The sequence below is a fragment of the Mytilus edulis genome, chromosome 7 (assembly GCF_963676685.1).
Source record: "Mytilus edulis chromosome 7, xbMytEdul2.2, whole genome shotgun sequence".
In the NCBI taxonomy this organism is placed as follows: Eukaryota; Metazoa; Mollusca; class Bivalvia; order Mytilida; family Mytilidae; genus Mytilus; species Mytilus edulis.
The window spans coordinates 11,897,859-11,914,971 of NC_092350.1; the positions used below are offsets into that span (position 1 = coordinate 11,897,859).

Consider the following 17,113-nt stretch of genomic DNA (forward strand, 5'->3'; position numbering starts at 1 on the left):
TGCTTTGCTAATACAGATGTCACTAATTTGTCACGGATGTTTTTAGGTCTTCGGAAGGCTATGACTGGTGGTGAAGAAAATACTTTTTTTAGATTTAAATCATTCTCTATAATTTTCCAATGCTTTTGAACAATGGATGACACATTTTTTAAAATCAGGATGGTAAGTGAGTACAAGGGGTGTTCTGTTAGCTGCTTTATTCTTATCTTTGTACTCAAGAAGTTCTTGGCGACTAGTTTTGTTTGCTCTTTCGAAAGCGCTATCAATGATGTTGTTATTGTATCCTCGAACTACTAGATGTTTACGAAGTTGTCCAAGTCTAGCATTTTTCGTATTTTCAGTAGAGCATATTCTCTTGATTCGCAATGCCTGGCTGAATGGGATACCACGGGAGCAGTGTTTAGGATGGCAACTTTTAGGAGAAAGGAATTGATGTTTGTCCGTTTGTTTGGTATGGAGGTCCGTTATAATGGTTCCGTTCTTGATGTAACTCGTAGTATCGAGGAAGTTTATCTTCTCCATAGATGATTCATATGTAAATTTTATTGAATGGTGGAAAGAGTTGCAGTGTTCTAGAAATTCATTTAGATGTTCTTGTGAATCTGTCCATTTGAAATCAATATCGTCAATGAATCGGAACCATGATAAGGGCTGATATGGAGCACTAGCCAAGAGGCGTTTTTCAAGTTGGCCCATAAATATGTTGGCATATGACGGGGCCATTTTTGTGCCCATACTAGTACCGTCTATCTGGAGATAGTGTTTTTCATTGAAAGAGAAGTTGTTATTCTCCAGTACTAGTTTCAGAAGTGTAACAAGGCACTCAGTAGGAGGATTTTTTTCACTACGAGTGTTCCATTCCCGTTTGTTCTTACATACAATCCAGCCTTTAATAACCTTTCACGTTTGATCCGTGCCAATTGGCAAACTATTGCCAAACACCCTAAATTATCCAAGATCTTTCCCAATCCTCCTGTCTTAGCTTTTCGGAGACCAGCAAGTCTGAAAGACTTATTTGTTAGAGCTGACGTCTCCTCAAATAAAAGCTGTTCAATTGCAGGATGGTGCAAGTCATGTGGTAACAGACGTTGCCTGATTTGTCAACAAATACTGAATACTCAAACATTCACTTGCCACTCGACTGGGTCTGTGTACACTATATATTGCAATGTAACTTGCAAAACCCAGAATGTTGTATACCTCCTTCAGTGTCGATGTGGCATGCAGTATGTTGGCGAGACAGAGCAGCCATTTAAGAAACGCATGAATGGTCATCGAAGTGACTACACTTGCAAGCCCGACCTACCCGTAAGTCGTCATTTGAGATCACCTGGACACACACAAGCTGATCTCAAAAACCTTACCATCACAATCATAGACCACAACGAGGGTTGGTCGAAGGTCGACAGAGTCGCTCGGAAAAAATTTTGGATAAGAAAGTTACGGACAGTTTCCCCAGAGGGCATAAATGAAAAAAACATAGAACGAGTCCTTCATTTTGCTGTGACCACCTGTTTCAAACAACGCCGGATTTAGTACTGGCTTTACAGTTCGAAATTATTTTTAAAAATAACAGTTTGAATTACAGGTTTCCATTGATTCGGGATGATGTATAAGTACGTTGCCACGTTCAATTATTTTACCTCATTATATAAAACTTATTTTTTCAATCATTATTAGACTGCTATTCGTTTGGGAGGCTTAAATATGTAGTTTCTGTTGTAATTGCCCTACCGTTGTCTAATTTATACCATCCTGGATCGGTTAGGACATTTTTGATCTTTTTGTTTGAGGACTGCCCTCAATGCAGTTATAACATCTCAACTGTCACAACCTTTGGAAATCTAGAGTTGTGCCAGTTCACAACGAAAATAACTACTTTCATTTGGCATATCTTAGTAATCTTTAACCCTGCTGACTGCCATTGGCGATTGCTTAATAAAATTGATCACAAGATGTAACAAAGTGGATTTTAATATTAATTTAATACTAAACAGAAAAAAATTTACTTGTGGCCACGATTTTATGCCACAAACAAGGTGTCAATATTTTTTTAGTACATCAGATCCGGATTTCGACAATAAATGTCTCTTCAATGATGTTAGGGATCGAAACGGTATTTGGAAGGCCATATAAAAAGTACCCTCATTTTTAGATAGACTCTTGAATTTTAAGAGTGAATATAGGATGAACGGATCATATAAACCGGAGGGAAAATATGATACAAGCCCAAACGAAAAACTATAAACGAGTCTAAATTGAAAACTACGTTCAAACCTATGATTGCGTTGGATAAAAACCGCAATTTTTATACGCGTGCATGTAAAACAAGTTTCGGTATATATATATTGTCTTCATCCTCCCTAAATGAAATGTTCTGTAATTGCCCCATAGAACTAGGGGTGTCCTCTACTCGATGTGAGGGTACTGGTACAGCACCGAGCGGTTCGAATGGATACATTACACGAGGGTCTCTACTTCTACATGAGTGCACCCTTTTCCTTAACACTGTGGAAATAACAATGGAAGGAGTCTTAGAGTTTGGAAATGCAGATTTTAGCCGGGATTGTCACAGTCACCAAGTAGAAAGGTAAATGAACATTAAAACAAGACAGACCAAGTATCACTTTACAAATTTTCCAAATATGTTTCCTCAAATTCAAACTGGGTTAATATCATTGTTTACCGTTATATCAACGTAATTAAAATCAATCAAATTCAGTTATAAAAGAATCATTACCGTAATATAATTGTTAACTTAATATCATATTGATTAATTTAAACTCGCTGATTATCTCCCATTATTTCAACTAATTATGTATCTACAATTATGGAATGCCAAATTTCAATTATGGAATGACAGATTTCAACAAAATCAGAAACTTCAGACAGTTGGTTTACCTACATAGATAAACTTATAGTGCAATATGATCTTCCAAGTGCGGCTAAAATGGTTATTAATCCACCGTGTAAATTATTATGGAAAAAGAATGTGAAACTAGCAATTGATAAATTCTGGACTCAAAAATTACTACTTGATTGTCAAAATAAATCTACCCTGTCGTACTGCGATCTGTCAAGTTTGAAAATTGGAACTGTTCATAAACTTTGGTCTTCAATTGAAAGCAATATTAAAGATGTCCGCCGTGGTGGTATAAAAGCTCGTCTAATTACAGGAACTTACGTTCTACAGTCCAACACAAGTAAATTTAACCAACATGAAGTTAGCTCTGTTTGTCCACTGTGTCAATATGAAGATGAGGATATAGTTCATTTCATTTTAAAATGCAACGCTCTATTTAAATACAGAAAATCATATATAGAAGAATTGGAAGTGATAATAAACAGCATAAGTAATCCAAATACGTGCTCATGGAATAGTCTGGTTGGAGATTTTGGTCTATTAACACAGTTGATTCTTGACCCTAGTGTTTTGATAAAACAGAAAATATTATCATGTAGTGAAAAGACTCTCACTAAAATAGAGGATTGCTCACGAAAAATGTGCTTCTCCCTACATTGTGGAAGATCATTGATCATAAACTCTGAACATTGATTTTCAAACTTAGAACTGTGATAATAAACTCAGATTAGTGATTATAAACTCAGAACATTGACTTTAAACTCAGAGACATCAAGGGTGTACATATTCTAAGGCTCTTAACCCAAATGTTTATATTGAATTTCTATGTAAATAGTATTGATAAGATAATCCCTTTAATGTGACGATACATATCATTAATGAACATTTACCCATTTATGGGGTGCACCAATATAGTGGTGGATAATACATACCAAAGAAGAAGAAGAAGTGCCAACAAGGTTCTATTTTAGATTACTTGGTCTGTCTCACTTGGCTCTACGGTTACCCCTAGGGTTTATTTTAACAACAGTTTGATAACCAAATGATGTCAGTTTACCTTTAATGATGTGCACATGACATTATATAATGCACACTCTAATACTGGTCTTAATGCCAAACAAAAGTAAAATCATAACTGAAGTGTACAAAAATGTTGTTTCCGATAAAAAGCAAATTATTTGTTGCCTATTTTAACCATGTTAATCAAGAAATTGGTTTCCTTGATCTTGTATTTTACTGTAATTTGAAAGATATCGATCAAAGAACATTTAATTTGTAACACATTCATTTGACCAATTATTTTTTAGCTATCTCCAGGAATTGTAGACAAAGACTTTTGACTCAACAGCGCATCGAAAATGAAAAGTTTTTACAGATGAAACACGGAAAGACAATGTATGTTAAGAAAATATGTAGTCGTTCTTTAATATGAATCATTGTCTTTTAATTTTACCATTCAAAATGTATATAATGTACGGTTTCCTTACAATTATAGATTCTGATTCAGCATGTTTTTTAGACACCGATCATTTCTGCTTCAAACTTGGACAATTACTTTTAAAGACTGTTGGTAGATCACAATACATTTGTTTTTTCAAATGTGATGATTTAAATTTCAAACTTATTTTAAGTAAACTACTATTTCATCAATACATGTATATGAAATTTATGTATCCAAAGGAGTAGGTCCGGTAAGGGCCGATTTTGGCCTCAAATTTCAAGTACATCAAACGAAAGATTATAGACACTTTTTAAACACTTTAGTGTATATTTCAACTGATTCGATTAGTTCATGTCAAAGATTTTGACTGATTTAGTCATTAAAAACGCTCCGATTCTAGCTTAAATATGAAAAATCTATCAAATATGCCAAACAACGTCTTTTTTCAGATGGTTTTTGTCAAAAATGAAAGTGGCCGCATCCGTGTTCATCCTCAACCTTTATATATATTATGTATTATCATCAAATACAATTTACATTTCAATATTATGAATGAACACTAATGCGGCCACTTTCATTTGAGACGGAAACCGTCTAAAATTTAACTAAAATGCTAAAATTTTGATGATTTCAGTAATTTAGCATGACTTAATGATGCTAGTACTCGATACATGCGCATTGTATTGTCAAAAACAACCCATATTTATGTAGCAGAAGCATTCTACTTTCAGAAAAATAGCTTAAAGATTACATTTTAACAATTTTGTAAAACTGCTATATTTTGGGGCCAAAAAGGGGTCTTACTGAACCTACTCCTTTATACGCTACTCCAAAGTTAATTCTTTTCATCTGGATTTTGTTCAGATTGATAGTTAAGTGCTTAACGTCCAGTGTCAAACTTTTCATGCATGTTCAGAACGATTGATGAGAGCGACAATTCAGGGGCATAAACAGATAAATGCATCCAATTCAAAAGTCATTTGTAACCTTTACTTACAAAATTTTTATTACATATAATACATGTAGAACAATCCCACTTCCAATTACCTGAAGAAAATAAATATCTATTTAATAAATATAGACAAGGGAAGTGAAATACTATCAGAAATTTCCTATGATATTCTTTCAAAACTCATTGATTATAGCGCCCTTCATGTTACTATTTTGTGTGCAAAAATCAATGTGACACCCCACCCCCCCTTTTTTGGCAGATTGTCAATATAGTTTTTCAGTGTCAACCATAGGTTAGTCGATTGAATAAATTTTTTTAACAAACACCAACATCTCCATAACATATAAGTTGTTTTATATAGTGGAAAGTGTTATACTGGGAAAGATATGTGAAATTGGCCTACATGAACAGTTTTAAACCCCTAGTAGGACCCAATTTCAATTATCCGCCAGTTATTAAAAAAAAGTTTACCCGGAGATATTTTTCATTAATGATTAATTGAATACCTAATCACCGTATATAATCTATTTTGATAAACATATTTTTATAAAACATATTCATTATTTTTTATGATAAGCTATTTAAAGGACTCCGCAATAAAACTGATCTGTTCGTAATGGAAGTTTGGTTATGTTAAAGTAATTTTTTCCTTGGTTGCTAAGGACATTTGTTTTCCTTAGCAACGACAAAAAGAACTGGGATGATTAAGATTTTAAACTGATGTTAATGAATAATATAACTAACTATGATGTAAGAAGTAGTTTTTCTATCACAATGTTTTTTATGTGGCAAGATGTTGGTTGGTACATACAAAGAATTGATTTTGAATGTTTCAAACATAATTTGCTCAATATTTACATGAATTTTAGTGATAGATATTCCTGCGTTTTATAAATAAGAAATAAAGTCTTGGAATATGACTGGCCAGGGGTGGGGGTGGGGTTGGGGCTGGAAAATCAAAAACAACCAGACACATTTGTTTATATTACAAGGCAAGTAATATGGGGAAATTAATTGATAAAATTTGCTAAAAAACAATTTTATTTCAGAACTGGATTACCAATGATCCAATAGAAAGAAGATAAAATGTCGTTATCGGAAATTTACATTCTTAACAAATTAAAGTACAAAATAAACTGGATCGCTGAATTTCACAAATTGAAATAATATATCTCAGAAGAATGGATTCAAGTTTTTCAAAAAGAAAATTCTGTCAAAACTGCAGATAATTTTCAGAAAAAAAAAATCATATTGAAAAATGATACCGAGACTACATTATTCAAATGTTATATAACTCGTTGAATAGTATAAAACTAGAGCCCTCGATAGGGATAACAGGTGGCGTAGAATCCTACAAATGCAAGAAACTTTTAATATGAATTCATTGTACCAATTTATTTTGATAATAAATTAAAAATATTTAGATAGGAATATTGTTTCAACTTAGAAACAATGGAAAGTGACAAAGACAGATAAGTGTAATTTTTTAAACCAAGAAGACAATTATGCTTATTATTTACGGAATTGTACGTATTTGACTATATTTTGGTAAAAAGTCAATGACCTCTTTAAATGAGTTAAAACAGATTTTGCTATTAAATTGCATCATCTTATATTTTGATATAGATAGTAGATATTATTTTTTGAATTATCTAATATAATACTACTAAGTTTTTCTATTTATAAGTCATATTGTATATCCGAGCAGAAAACACAAAATATTGATGTCTTTTGTATTTTTGAAAATGAATTTAATAAAAGAGTAGTCACATATACATATAAATCAAGATGTCCAATTTAATTGTCAATTATAAAGAAATATAGCATTAATTATTCACTGTATATGACAATTATACATTTTTCTATATTATATATTTATAAGTTAATTAGTTGGATCAGTTGTTTATTTCCCTGGATAATCAGTGGTTTGTAACGGGGTAAATCAAGCTTGAACTCTTGGTGAAATGTGTGACAAGCAAGCTTTTATAAATATTACTATGCTGTTAAAAAAACCCACATACACACTGCTTTGAGAGTAGTTGAAACTAAAATAGGCGCATCAAGGCCCTCTTGATTTAGTTCTAAATTATTTTCAAAATGATTTTCGAAAATCCATAATATTTATACATATATCATACATTTCCATAGTCTCTGATGCAAGATTTTTTTTTATAATAGTCATTGTTTTTGGCTTTTAACTAGCTGTCAGTAACTGTGAGTACTCTCCTATCTTACTTTCTTGTTAATTTGACTTGTTGATGCTACTGGTAATGGTTTTTGTTATTTGATGTTTACTTATTTAGGGTTATATCTGATCTATATACCAGCTTTGATAAGTGTTTGGTATTACTTAAGAGTTCACTTCCAACTATGAACATCAAAAGTATTTATTTTGTAAAATATTTCCTTCATCTGTTATAGTCTACCCGGCCTCGTCCACTTGTATTTTTGTCCATCTGATTAGTTAAGCCTTTTTCAACTGATTTTTATAGTTCGTTCTTATGTTGTACTGTTATACCACTGTCCCAGGTTAGGGGGAGGGTTGGGATCCCGCTAACATGTTTAACCCCGCCACATTACTTATGTATGTGTCTGTCCCAAGTCAGGAGCCTGTAAATTCAATGGTTGTCGTTTGTTTATGTGTTACATATTTGTTTTTCGTTCATTTTTTTTACATAAATAAGGCCGTTAGTTTTATCGTTTGAATTGTTTTACATTGTCTTGTCGGGGCCTTTTATAGCTGACTATGCGGTATGGGCTGTGCTCATTGTTGAAGGCCGTACGGTGACCTATAGCTGTTAATGTCTGTGTCATTTTGGTCTTTTGTGGATAGTTGTCTCATTGGCAATCATACCACATCTTCTTTTTTATATACCTCTAACCACAAAATTATTTTCATTTACCTTTGTATAATATTTTTGCAAATGGCGGATTTTTGTTTAAGTTAATTGTATTTTTTTTCTGAAATTGTTTATTATTAAACAGCGGTACAGTACGATGACTTATATTATTCATTATTTTATTGGTTTGTATTTACATTGTATAATATATCAAATTTATTTTTTCAGTGTATGTTCACTTTTGTTAAGGTAGACGGGGTGTGTAAATAATAATCCATAGATTTTTTTAATAATTTGCCAAAATGTAGTTTATATCCTGCTTGTTTAAAACATAAATAATAAGAATGGGTCACGGGACCTATTTTCACATTACAGGTTGTGCAAAATTGTCAAATTTTGTATAGATTATGTATGGAAAACCCAATTTTCCGCCATAAAACGAAAACTACATCATAGAATTTTGAGATATAATATGAGGTTATAGCTCCAATATTATGCTTTCAGATAAGAAAAAGAAAATACGGGGTCACCAACCTCGTTTTCTTGCTACATAATAAAATGGGTAAATTACTAACACATTCTATTGTAGAAGTAACACTATCTGAATTATCTGTCCTTGTATTTGAGTTGCCTCCCCTTATTTGGCAAAGTTGGAAAAAAGTTGAATCAAACAGAAGTATTCGTTTTTTTTGTAAAATACAACCATAAATATGGCATTTTTTAAATTAAAATGAAAATTCTTACACATGCATTACCTACTACTGTCAAAATTTGCACATTTTATCAAAGATCTAAACCTTGTTTTCTAGTGTTTCAAAATCCAAGATAGAGGAAGACACCCTATCTACCTTAATATGTCTTTTGATTTAGTAAAGCCATTTCAATTGATATTTTATAGCGTGTCTTTCTATGTTGTGATGTTTAACTATTGCTTCAGGTGAGGATGATAGTTTGGTACCATTAAAACGTTTAAACCCGCTGTAATTATTTGCACCTGTCCTAAGTTAGGAATCTGATGTTCAGTAGTTGTCGTTTGTTGATGTGGTTCATATTATTTATATGGATTAGAATGTTGGTTTTCACGTTTAAATGGTTTTGCAAGAGTAATTTGTATGGTCCCTTTATAGTTGGTTGTGCGATGGGAGCGACGATTCCGTATTGCAGACCGTACTTTGACTTATAATGGATTACTTTTATAATAATTGTGACTTGGATTCAGAAATATCTCATTGGCATTCATACCACATCTTCCTATATCTATATATTTAAATAAAAAGCAAGAGAAGTGTTCAATTAATCCTATCATTGCAAAAACACACGTTTTGCAATAAAATTTAGATTGAGGATAACATAAAATAAAAAAAAACAACAAAACACATCACCTTGTCTTGGGGACTTGCAAGAATATGTGGATATAAGTATTTTAAACTTGGAATAGAACATTTCAGGAAAAGATCTGATAACTGCCAGAGAGTTGTACTAAAAACGAGCAGAATCCATTTGACAAAGAAAGAAAACGGTTTTGTAAGTATTGGCTTATGAAATCAATACGACATTGATTTCTCTAAAGCAAAAGGCATCAACAATAAAAGTTTTCTCCGATGCATTCAAAAGGCTTCGATGTAACTCCAATAATACAACATTGAGTGTCAGACAAACGGAATATAAGTCATATGTTGTGCTCTTCACTTTAATAAATATTATAAAAATGCCATATGTATATTCAAAGACGTCTATACTATTCTGATGTTCAATTAGAGATGTTAAAGAACAGATATATTTTGATACGTTTACGTTTGTGTTTAAATGATTATTCTTTTTTTTTTTTTTTTTTTTTTTTTTTCATTAAAACTAAGTTTTATTAACATATTTACATTTGTTAATATATACATCAAATACCGGTACCTTATCCCGGCCTCGTTAACATTAGTATAGAACATCTATTATGGTTAATTATGTTAGTACACAAATTTTCATTGATCCGGATATAAATCATGTTTTCGCCTGAATGATTTTCTATACTAGTATCTTTGTTTACAAAGAAGGTAGATAACACGTGCAGTGCATAAATATGGAATATAAACTAATTAGTGCTTTTTATTCAAGGAAATGTTTCCAAAATATTTGTTTTGAAAGGATTATTGATATGCCGTTATCTTTTTCTGTTGTGAGTATTCGATTGATATGCAAATGCGTTTTACCTGTTTACCAAATATAACTACAGTAAAATCGGATGCTATTTTAAATTGAAAGTAATTTTCATTTTCTGAGTGTTCTAATGTCAGATTATAGATTGTAACGTTATGTTTTCGATAACGTTAAACTATTATAAAAAAAAATATGAGTGGACAACCACAAAAAAGAGACGAATAATATAAAGTACAAGTAATAACCATGAAAACATAACAAATACATATAAAAACAACTGTTGACTGTTGTATGAAAATACAGTCAAATCTCAACTCACAATTGATAAACCCTATAATTTGCATGCAAATACATAAACAGGTTGTGTTTAAATGATTATTCAATGGATGACATGTTTACGCTATTTCATTTTTTTACCATGTTTACTCTATCAATGTAACTTGATCAAATCAAATCTTGGTATTCTAAGTTTATAAAGTGCTGTATTGTTCAGATTGGTTTGTAATTGGTGTAAATCAGTCTGATTAATCATGGCATAGTGAATATCGCTTGAACATAAAAATAAGAATTATGCCCCAATGTAATAGTTACTTAGTGCAGTGCATTACTGCCTGGTAGATGCATTTTAAAAATTATTTTGACAACACAATTTAGGCTCGTGTATTACTTTCACAAAAGTGTTTTATTTGGTGCGTTTTAATATTACACCAAACAAATGCCTTTGAAAAATAAAATTCTGTAAAACAAAATCAAGCTTTATCTATTTCTTTTCTAATATTCCTAAATAGGCCTTCATCTTGTCCGTTCAAAAATGACAATAATTCCAGAATTAACCAAGTATTTTAATTCAGAGTTTAATAAAAGAACAACTAGAATTTAACAACATATAGTCATTATCAAATATGCATATTTAAAAAAAAAATGTGAATAAATTTATAGTACTGTTTACTGATACTAACAGTTTAATTTACAAAAGACCATTAAGGATAATCATATCCTTTTCGCAAATATGATCGAATTTATACCACAAATTTTACCCTTATTACAGAAAAACCTGTGCATCTTGAAAAGTTTTACAATATGACTGGACCTTGAATAATAAAATTAAAATGTATTTTAAGTTTCAGAATATAAATAGCTTTATTAGATTTTGACATTTTTTTGTTCCTGCAGAAGTTGCTAAAATGAACTTAGTCAGGAAAGAAGTTTGAGAAGCTCCCCTCATATAATACATGTTGTGAGTGGTGTTGATTTAAATAGACAATAGATGGACAATAGACATCTGTCCAAAACAAAAGCTGAGTGGACCGTAATACTCGTGTGTTGGTTTAATTTGCTATCTTCTGCACACTGGACAAAATCGACTTCAAAATCCAGGTAAGTTTTCATTTGTTTTTAATCTACCATTTTCTACATTTGAGAATTCCTGTACCAAGTCAGGAAAATGACAGTTATTGGCCCTTCGTTGGGTGTGTTTTATTATTCGATTTTGCCATTTGATTAGGGACTTTCCTTTTTGAATTGTCCTCGGAATTTTGTTTGTTTTGTATATTACTTTTTATAGACTTTATATAACTTTTATATATCTAGGAACTGCCATGCCCTGAAATTTCCCTATAAGGATAAATTTGTCTGTTCTCATAGTAGATAACATAACAACCTTTTTGAAACAGATTATATATGAACCTACCTCTATGTCAAAGTAATGTTTAATCAGTTTAAGACTTTAAAAGGTAAAAATTACAAAAATACTACACTCCGAGGAAAATTCAAAAAGAAGGGTCCCAAATCAAATGGCAAAATCAAAACCTCAAACACATCATATGAATGGATAACAACTGTCCTATTCCTGACTTGGAACAGAAATTTTCTTATGTAGAAAATCTTAAATGGAACCTGGTTTTATAGGTAGCCAAACCTCTCTCTTGTATGCCAGTCGCATTAAATTCCATTATGATATTGAAAAACCTCTCACTTGTTCAAATGTATGACAGTCGCATCATATAGTATTATATCTAAACTTCTTTCCTACAAACAAATATTCTTTGGGATGTATTTATATATTTCAAGGAATTATTTGTTTTGAAATGTACGTAAAAAAATAAAAAAATGACTTTACCCAGGAACCTGTTCAAACTGTATTATTTACAATTAAGAAACATAAAATCCATCATTTATTTTTGTCGAGAGCACCTTGCTATTTTCTCAAGTTACTTGTACATGGAATATTTTTTTTTATGTCTTTTTGCTTTTCAAAAAATAAGTACAATACGTTAAATAATTTCATTTATCTTAAACGCATTTCTTGATTTATCTATTTCAGGAACGCTTAAAGTCGAATTTTCAAAGCTGGTAATGTATAATTTAAACAGTTAAGAAGCTATATGACAAAACAAATACATAAAAAATAGTAAACCCCATCTCAGGTCAATTTTCCTAAGGTAGTTGAAATATTAGTTTTAAAAATGTCCGTAAAGTGATCTTAAGAATGATAAAAAATGGAAGGCACGTTTTAAGTAAATACGTCACTAAAACACTGATTGTGGAGAAAGTTGGTTCATTAGACCTTGTATCTATTAAGATAAATTTAAAATTAATAAAGAAACTAAAAATCCAACTCCTACGGGAAAAGTTTACCATTGCCGAATCTGGGTATTACTTTGGGTCTTATTGCTCTTGATTTGTGTCGATTGGTTCATCTGACTCTAAAAATTACTTTGAACATTCTTGATAAAGGTACTTTAGACACATACAATTGATAAAGTGTTTTTTTTCATTTTTAACACACCATTTGATAAAATATATCGTTAAACGAGACGCTAATACACAACAATAAGAAGATATGCATTTTAATTTTGTTTGATGATATAAAAAAAGAAGATGTGGTTTGATTGCCAATGAGACAACTTTCCACAAGAGAGCAAATGACACAGAGATTAAAACAATTGTAGGTCACAATATGGCTTTCAACAATGAGCAAGATAAAAAATATCGGCCTTGTTAAAAATGTATGTTTAAGGAGACTCGAGGATACAAACATTTCCCCTCCCCCACAAATTATTTTTTTTAATTACTAATTTTATTTATTACACAATTAGTTGTTACTTTTTAATATGTTACAAACATCAACAAAACAAAATTTGTTTTTTTTGGCCCCAGACGACTTTTAGAAATGTTTATATTATTGAAAAAGTTCAAAACTATCTCCCTTTTGTGCAAAAATGTGACTTTTTCAACACATCGGTAACCTACATTATTTTCAAATTAGCTCTACTTAAAGTTAAGAAATGTAAAATTTGAGCGATTTCTGTAATTTAGTTCTTTAGATATTATCTATATTTCTCCTATTAGTTCAACAAAAAAATACCTTAACAAAAATGCATGCTTCTTTCGAAGGCAGATTGTGAGCTAAAATAAACGTTAACCCCATTTTTTATTTGATTTTTCTATTAAGTATATGATAAAGTTCATTTAAAGAAAATAATAGCGAAATCCTATATTTAAAAAAAAAAAAAAAATGATTTACATCCGCGAACCCTCTTAGTTTTTAGACCAAAATTGTATATGAAAACGAATTTCAAAAGTATAATTCCTGTGTTTGAACTCACTGATACTCTTGTATATAATATACATATTTATGTCAAGTGTTCCAAAACAATATTGAAGAAACGAAAATAATCTGGAAATTCTTTTCTTCGATTTAAAATGCCTTTTAGCAGTTAAACTGTTACACGAAATATTCAGTATATCATTAAATAGAAGTTTCTTTGTGTAACATCCACTTGTCAAGATATTGCAATGTTTGTTACAGACAAAATACAGTTATTATTTTTTTCATCCACCAGGAACATATAAAAAATCATTCTACAATGCATTTGTCATTTGTCCTCGTAAATCATAAAATTTGTCAAAGACATTAAATGTATATCAATGCAAACAAATTTAAACAAATCAAATGATATTGGTCGGTATTAGACTTTATGCGTAGACAAACGTTGAATAGGATTTATTTTAGGACTTGCACATTTGAACTCTTGAAACTTATCTAAATGACAATATCAGATTACCTATTCAAATAATGCACGTATACCCTATATCCTTTTAAATCTTCACAAAGGTAGTTCAACAATTAATTTTAAGTGATGTAATTCCACACCTTTTTACACAACTATAAAATGAAACACATTTATATTTATAGGATACAGATATGTATGGTCTTTCTATGTCTAACAAAGAAGCCGATAACCGCACATTTTTACAATTTTTATATTTTGCACGACTTAACCATCAAATTTTAAACCAATGTTAAATTACTCAACTAACTTCGAGCTGTTTTGTTTCATTGCTGACGAAATTTTTTGTTTTCACTTGTGCACTAAAGGGGTGAGTTTAATCGTCCCTAGTCATTTTCTGTGCAAAACTTTTTTTCACAATGGTGTAGTAAATATGTGATCATTACTGATCTGAATTGGTTGATTGCATATTTTGAATTGTTTTTGTTTTTGGCAGTATACAATATACAATTAAATAACTTTAATAGGCCCAACGACGTTTCATTTGGATATACCAATGTTTGTCCGTATGTCAATATTACTCACGATAACTTAAATTTGTTTAAACTAATTTAACATAAAATTTAAACACAACAAGAGGATTAACAGAGGGAAACTACCTTTAATATTTAAACTGGTATTGGTTATGTTGTTTAAAAGAGGGGCAAAAGAAATCAAATTCATAAATAGAAAATAAACTGACAACGCCATGCATGGCTAAAAAATAAAAAGACAAAAGACAAATAAAAGTTAAAAGGACACAATATAGAAAACTAAAGAGCAAACAACACGATCCCTACCAAAAACTTGGGTTGATCGCAGATGCTCAGGAAATGAAGCAGATCCTGCTCCATATGTGGCACCCGTCGTATTGCACATGTTGTCACAAACCCAGTAAATAGTGTAATGCGGTAAGTCACATTCGTGGTAAAAGTGTAGTTACGACATCAGGAACATATCCAATAATATCTGTGAAATGGTTCTTCCATAACGGTCAACCAACTCGTGGTGACATCCGTAAAGTTTACGAAGGGATGATTTCAACTTATCATATGGAACTCTTTGTTTAATAGCTTCATTGTGAGCAGCAACCATGTATAAAGGAAAGCATGATAAGAAATGTACGGCAGGGAATTTCATATCAATTGGGAGATATATACTCCGAATGCAGGCGTTGCTGGAATGTTGCTATATAAGAAATGGAAAGTTCACATTTGGAAAGCTGTAACTTTATGTTGCTTGGATTGTTTAATTGGACACTGAACACTTTATTTGGTTTTGAAATAGCTGAACAATACGACCGGTCTGATTACAAAAAAATGCAATAGGTCATTCAAGGATGGTTGGACTTGGACCGTCACATTGCATACACGTTTTTATTCATGTTACGGACTATGTAAAGTAACCCTGAATGAAATTCTAACACATTCAATATTGTTGTTTGAATATATATATTTTTTTTATTTTGACTTTTAATATTTTCTGGTTTGTCATGCCAGAGTCATTGGCCATTCAAAATAAGATAACCTCGCCTGCAGGCCTAAAATGGATTGGATCAAGTATTGAGAATTTTGTTTTTAAAACCTAAGTATTGGCATAGTTGTATCAAAATTGCCTTTCATTTCTAAAATCTTTAAAAGATGTTTTCGGTATCTTGAACAATTGCTTTAGCTACATCACTATGACATTAATGGAATTTCGAGTATTTTATAGTTTTAATAAATACATGTATATTATTAACTATCAGAAAGCACTATTAAGTATGATCAGCCATGTATCATCTATGAGAGTCCAAATAACGAGGATGTACGCAAATATGAGTCAACATACGATCATCTTTCACACGGAGGAACACGTTTATCGTATAGTCAATTATACATGGGAGTTATATTACTTAACCAGAAAGAATCGAACGAGATAAATGGAGACATTATGCATACATGTAAGACTTTAAAAAAACAATAATAGAAACCAACTATGACAATACATATAAGACTCCTCCCTTTGGACAGATACGATAAGATTTTTTGAAATTCAGGTCCTTAACACAACATGTTAATTCGTGCTTCTGTTTATGAAATATTGTTCTCGTCATTGCTCAGAAAAAATTCATAAGTGTCTACAGATATAGAAAGATGTGGCATGAGTGCCAATGAGAAATCTCTCTATCCAAATAACAATTTATGAAAATAAAAAAAGTAAAAGTATAAGAGTCTAGGTTATAAGATTTAGGATTCTTGAAATCTGTTATAGCATACCCTCTTGTTACACTCTCTTGCTTTTAAGTTTTGCTGACTAATCAGATAGTATTTCAATTCAGACCTTGCTAGACCCTTATTAGTAGTCAAGTTCGATACATGCCCCCTCATAGTACACATGTAGTTTCAATTATATTTGACGGCGTCAAGACAAATGGGCATGACATGAACAGTCAAATATTGTCTAAAATTTCCAAAAGAATCTGGAGTTGTTATAAATATGAATAAATCATCATTACTGTTCAACATAGATGAGATAGAATATATTTGCAATTACTAATAAATATTTATTCTTTAAAACTTACCCTAGTTTCTAGCTGTACTAACTAATTTTGAATCTATTGATAATTGTAAATAGTACTTTTTAAAGCGGCTACTGGGAAGTATAATCCTATCAACTTTCTTTTTGTACATGCGCATTTCAGTATGAACTTTATACCTGAGGGTTTGTGAACAGGAAGATCTTATGCACATACCTGATAACAGTTACAATGTAAGTTTACCTACAGGTAGCTTTATATAATGACACTTATGTGTTTTATTTGTGTTTAGTTTTGTT

At 31.2% G+C, this 17,113-nt stretch overlaps 1 protein-coding gene across 1 annotated transcript in view; it reads left to right on the forward strand.

The window, feature by feature from the left end:
* The first annotated feature begins 16,999 nt into the window (after nucleotides 1–16,999).
* The window catches only part of LOC139529949 (uncharacterized), a 40,853-nt gene continuing 40,739 nt past the window's right edge, over nucleotides 17,000–17,113 (forward strand). Inside the window, exon 1 of the mRNA XM_071325949.1 lies at nucleotides 17,000–17,047. The gene's annotated coding sequence lies outside the window, so the exon portion shown is untranslated. The remainder of the gene's footprint in view (nucleotides 17,048–17,113) is intronic.